The following is a 6,000-nucleotide window of genomic DNA, read 5'->3' as shown; positions in this document are numbered from 1 at the left end:
TATGAATTAAGAATGTAACATTTGCCCTGGCTGGTGTAGCTCAGTGTATTGAGCACAGGCCTGTGAAGCAAAGGCCTCGATTCCCAGTCTGGGCACATGCCTGGGTTGCAGGCCTGGTCCCCAGTAGGGGACACATGAGAGGCATCCACACATTGAGGTTTCTCTCCCACTTTCTCCTTCCCTTCCTCTCTCTCTAAAAATAAATAAATAAAATATTTTTTTAAAAAGAATGTAACATTTATATAAACACTGATCCACTATGTTTGGTCAAAATATTATAGAAATTAAGAAATTTAAATGACAAATTTATAAAGTGAGTGAAAAAACAAAGGCAGAACCTGCTGGAAACTGGAAACTGTGTGATTTATAAGGGCCCATGTACATTATAAGGAGGGTGAGAGAATGACTTGGTCATGAGCAGCCCAAGCCACTGCCAAAAACATGCTTTAGAGCACAAGTTCTCTGAAATGTCACAAAATGACAGTAATCATTCATTTAAAAAAATAGGCTACCTCAATTCTGAATCCTTGTCATTTCCTGGCTTTTCAATTTTCTCTAATAGCTGGCTCATTTAGGTACATTTTCTTGAGTTACACATAAATGAGTGGCTGTTCATAGGCTTAAGTGCATACAACTAGTTGGAGGAAAAAACAATGCTAGGGAAAGCCACTCGAGTTGGAGGATTTCTTTCTCTTTGGAGAGATTACACTCAGAAGTCCAATGTAAACTAACACTGACAAACACAGGGTTACGAAGACCAGAAAGGACCCACTAGGCTGTAGGCTTTCATCCTGACCTGTTATAAATAATACAGTGTTCTTTACAAACTCCCAGGGGTGATATGGATTCTGTGCCACTGGATGGGTGGCTCACAGGGCCACCAGCTCATTGACTGTAGTCCTGCCATGAGTGAGACTGTTTTAAAGACACAGTGTTTCACAGTTCTATGATTATATTTGTGCTGTTCACTTTGATTTGAAGTTATCTCCATACCCCTACCACCACCATCACCCTATTCCAGTATACCTGGAAGGTTCCTAATTATTGAAGCCTTTTCTAACTGTCCCAAGTTGTGTTACCTTATTTTTTTTGTCTAATGATTTTTAGACAATAAACTTGTTGATAGTTGTAGACTGCTCTGCTCTGCCTTGTTCTAGGAATTGTATCTTGACCCCTTGTGGTTAAGGGTGAGGGACCACCTCTGGAATGTGAGCTGCAGGAGACAAAGCTTGTCTCTGGTAGCAAACGCTGCCCCAGTTTCCTCTCCCTGTCCCCAAAGCTTGGTTGGAAGTCAATCATGGGTAAGACCCCTCACAGCCGGGGGGCAACCTAAGCCAGACTCGATCACTTGGGAGGCCTTCTGGAAGGACTCAGGGGGCTGCAACAAAGAGCGATGGACTCTCACCCCCCCCCAGCTTTGACATAGCCTGAGTTTCCATGTTCTCTGGAAGAAGCGCTTCCTGGCTCTAATCCCCTTAAGCCTGAATGCCTGATAGGAAGAGGTGTAGCTCCTTGCCTTGCTAGAGAGTGTCCTGGGGAAAAATCTGGCACCACAAAGACTTCCTGATAAACCTGTGAAATCTGCTCTGCTAAGAGTGCTTTCATTCATATGTTAAGGGTTCGAGCAGGAAACTCTAAAACTCTGTTCCTGACAGACTCAGACTCATAGCAAGCCCTCAGATTCCTTTGAAATGTTGTCTTCTGTTTGATCCTTGCCACCCTGTATTCCTGTGTATTAGAACCCAATAAAATGTCCTAGAGGAGGGGGATTGAGGCCTTTTTCTCCTCTGAGAAACTGGCTGCTGCTCACTTCTCATCCCTAAGCAGATCACATCATGTCTTGGTCATATTCACTCTCATCTGTGGTACACAGGGGGACTTGCAAGGAAAGTGCCCCCTTGTAGGTACTGCACAGATAGTACCTACAATATCTTATTTATGTAACCTAGGACCTAGTAAGAGATCAGTAAAATTTCTTAAATGCATAAATTAAGTGAAGTTCAGGAATAAAAAAATAAAGTCAAGAAGAGAGGGGAAAAGTGGAAAAGGAAGAGAAGGATGGAAAAACAGAAGGAAAAATGGAAGATTAAGTTATAGTCATGGCATTGTGGTATAGATTGGAGCAGTTTGTGGTATAGACAGACCATGACCATGACTGTGACTATTGCTCTGGGGCTAGCAGTGTCTGGGGGAAACAAAATTTTTCCCCTTTGTTTCTCAAAGATTGCAGCCTCTGAGGTTCTTGTTGTCCATAAGAATGACATGTAGAAATTATTATTTTCTACATTGAGAACTCAGAGCAGTCATAAAACTCTAATCCTTTCTAATTAGGTCTCCCTGCAGTCTCTGATATCTATTTGACTTACAAACTGAGAGTAATTCCCTCTTGAGGTCAGTATAAGGAATATCTCACAGTGCTCCTCAGCCTGCTCTGGAACTCCTGGCTTGGTATTTCAGAAGTCAAGGATGGAAATCTCTCCATAGCATCCAATTGTGTTACCTTTATTGCCAAATCCTGGGTTACCTCTCTCAAGACTGCTGAGGCCTCCTCTAACTGAATAATGGGGCAAAATTTTAAATAAGTGATGGCCAGGCTGAAGTCTTTTATGAAAGAAACTTCAAGAAGGAGAAATATAAGACCAGGTTCAGTTCCTGAGGCTGAAGGCTTGGATACTAGGACATTCCCAAGCATCCAAATGCTGAAAGCAATTGGAGAAAAACAGAAGGGAGCTTTTTATTTAGAGAAAAACAACAGTCTGGACCTTTTCCATCTTTAGTTTGTTGACATTGTGGCAGAGGATGTTGCTGTGCTAAGTGTTGTACATAATTATCCATTCACCTTCGTAACAACGATGAATTAGTTTTTTAACTTATTTTGTTTGATTTACAGATGAGTAAATGGAACCATAGCATTGTGGCACTGGTTGGGTTTGCCGAGATGGAGTTGGAAGTATAAAAGTTTATTGTGGAGTAATGACTATAGGAGTGAAGCAGGATTAATCAAGGGGAGCCATCATGCCACTGTGTAGACTTGACAAAGACTCTGCACATCCAATGGGGAGGAGAGCAAAGACTGCCCTCTAGAAGAGGCTCTTCTTTTGAAGGAAATGTCTAGGTACTTGTTACACTATCGTGCTTACTCACTAGAAGGAGCTGCCTCCACAGTAGTGTGACATCAATTTAAAAGCCTAGGTGAACCCCACTAATGACTGAAGGCCATCAGCCATCCATACCCTTCTACCTCTCCACTCTAAGTCTGTTCTGGCAGGGGAAGCTGAGTGGCATATCTCCAGGTTTTCCACAGACAGGGAATGTTTCTGACCAAATAAATGGTAGCAAGTGGCAGGGCCAACTTTCGAACCCAGATGATGAGTCCAGTCACAGCTCTCTTATAGCTGTGTCTGGTGTAGAGTTGACAAAAGACAAGCTGCATGTACTTCTACCTCACTTCTTCATCAAGCTCCCCACAGCCCACTCACCCCGAAAAAGATCTGTGAGTTTCTATGATGGCCAGGACGGCTTTGCTGGTGGGTGCCTGTGTGAAACCCTAATCTGGCCTTCTCACTACTTACCTTAGTAGCGCCCAGGCTATGCCCTGGGCTTCCTTCAAAGATGGCGTGCTTTGTTTTCACCTCTCCTTCTTTCCCTTCTGGGTCCTTATCACCCCACTTTTAGCCAAGATATTTTCAAAGGAAAAGGAAGATTTATCCTTGTTTCTGTCCATCTCCCAACACATAGCCCCTCTGTCTTCATTTTCACTCAATCATAACAGCAGTTCTATTGGTATTGCTAGTCCAATTTTCATCCTATTTCCTATTAAAAAAAACCCACAAAGCACGTTCTTATAGAATTCATCTGATGAAAACACCTATGCCTCCAGCATAACATCCGATGTCAACCCTTCTATTTACTCTAAGTCCCAGTATCTTCCCTCTCCTGTTAAAATGGACCATTTACATCAGAGTTTTACTGACCATGAGTTTAAGTCCCAAACACCCAGTGGTTGTTCTTTCTCCCCAAATCCTTATAGAACACTTCTACGAACATAACACAGCCTCAGTGGCCAGTTCTGACATAGTCTAGCATGCCAGAGTCCCTTCTCAGATGGATTTACTGAAAGGAAATACCCCTGCAACCTTTGCTTCATTATCATTGATCTGACAAAGGTGCATCAGTGAAAGAGAGGTGGAAAGGGATTTAGGGGAGATTGGCTTTTGTCCCTCCACCCTGATCAGGTACTGAATCAGTTCCAAGTGAGGATGACTTTCTACCCAGTTGTTCTCCTGTGGAGTCAGCAGTCAGTGTATTAATGTGATCCCTGTGCAGCCCTGAGTGAATAATGATAAGCTGGCACAGATGCAATTATGCATTGACAATTTCAGGGCTGCCTCTGCCAGCCCCATCTATTCCAGCAACTCACAGATTTCAAACCTCTGTCCTATGTGGTTTTAAATCACTCAAGACCTAGGCAGGGGACAGTCAGCCCACAGGGGTGTGACCATTGTGTAAGGTCATTGGCATGATGAGATTGTACCTTGAAAATTGTGTCACCTTTCTCAAATGGCAGCAAGGTGTCACTGAGTCTTTTTATAATATGATACTGTTTTCCCAATTGTTTTGACATTGAGGCTAGGCTGTAGGAACAACCTAGTGGAAAATGGAGCTAAAGATATGATAATGTACCACCTGGGAAACGAAGCAGCATCAAAAATCTAATTTCCATGAACAAATTTTTAGCACAATCACTGATGGAACAATCATATTCACTGAAATCTTTAACTGAGCATTTACAAACTATGATTCCATTAGAGTTTAAACCACGCTATATTTGCAAATGTGTTTTAATAGAAAAACTAATTAAAATAACCCAATATTCTATCTATTGTGAGAATTAAAAAAATGACTATCAGCTACAGAATGAGAATAGGCTATAGCACTATTTTTCATGGTATAGATTATGAACCAAAAAGATCTCTAAGTCTTGTTAGACATAAAATAAAATCTTAACATAAAATTTGTTTTATGTGGCTATATTTAATTTAATCTTCTAGTTATACTTAAGTATACTGCTCCTTTGATTCAGGGATACTGTCTTTATGCCTTCTGTGAAGAACACACTCTTGTTCCAATTCCTCCTCAGAAACCTTTGCTTCAATCTCTGAACTGGGCCCTGTCATGGCCCAGTGAGGCCCAGTGAGGAAGTCAATCACTCAGGCATCTCCTGAGTGGCAAAAGTTCATCCTCTAGGATTCATGGTCCTCAGAACCTTCGTAGCATCAATTGTCAATTTGACAAAGTCAGCTGAGTTTCTGTGTGCAATCCACAGATAGCATAATACAGAGCAATTCATAAAAGACCAGCACTAAACCTTCAGGCATTCTAAAGAGGAAGAGTGATGGAACATCGCTTTGCAGTAGGAAAAACACACTGGTGCATTTATTTAGCACCATTTAATAACTGCATAAACATGGACCAGTTTAATAAGCTCTTTGGGTCTGTTTGCTCATCTGGAAATAGAATGCTTGCCCCATCTTGCAGTGGGTGAGCTGCCTCTGTAGAGTCCTAATCCAGTGTCTTATGGCCCTTATACATAGTACTCTTGGAATATTCAGAGAGATCCAGTCATTATTAGTCTCCCTCTACCCACCTCCCCAATCACTGAGCAACATACACAAAGGAGACATCAAATCTTTCTTTATGTGATCCTAATGAAATTTGATGGTAGAACAATATAATACTAGAACAGGGTCTTTGAATAAAATTCTCTGCTTGTTGTTGCTCTAGGAAGAAAAGCATTCATTGACCAAAAACAAACATGTGTCCTATGAAATGAAAAATATAGGAAGGTCACGGGGGATGCACAGACACTTTGGCAAAGATTCCAAAATTATCACAGCCCCATCAGGCTACACTGGAAAAGAGCCACTTGGAGATCTCCAGCAGGAGTTTACAATATCTTCACACCCAAAAGAAGCCAGCTAGCTTGAGGAAAAGGAATAG

Source organism: Artibeus jamaicensis, unplaced genomic scaffold, assembly GCF_021234435.1.
Source record: "Artibeus jamaicensis isolate MK-2021 breed Jamaican fruit bat unplaced genomic scaffold, CSHL_Jam_final contig_332, whole genome shotgun sequence".
NCBI classification, from domain to species: domain Eukaryota; kingdom Metazoa; phylum Chordata; class Mammalia; order Chiroptera; family Phyllostomidae; genus Artibeus; species Artibeus jamaicensis.
The sequence above is the reverse complement of the archived record's forward strand: the minus strand, read 5'-3'. Positions refer to the sequence as shown.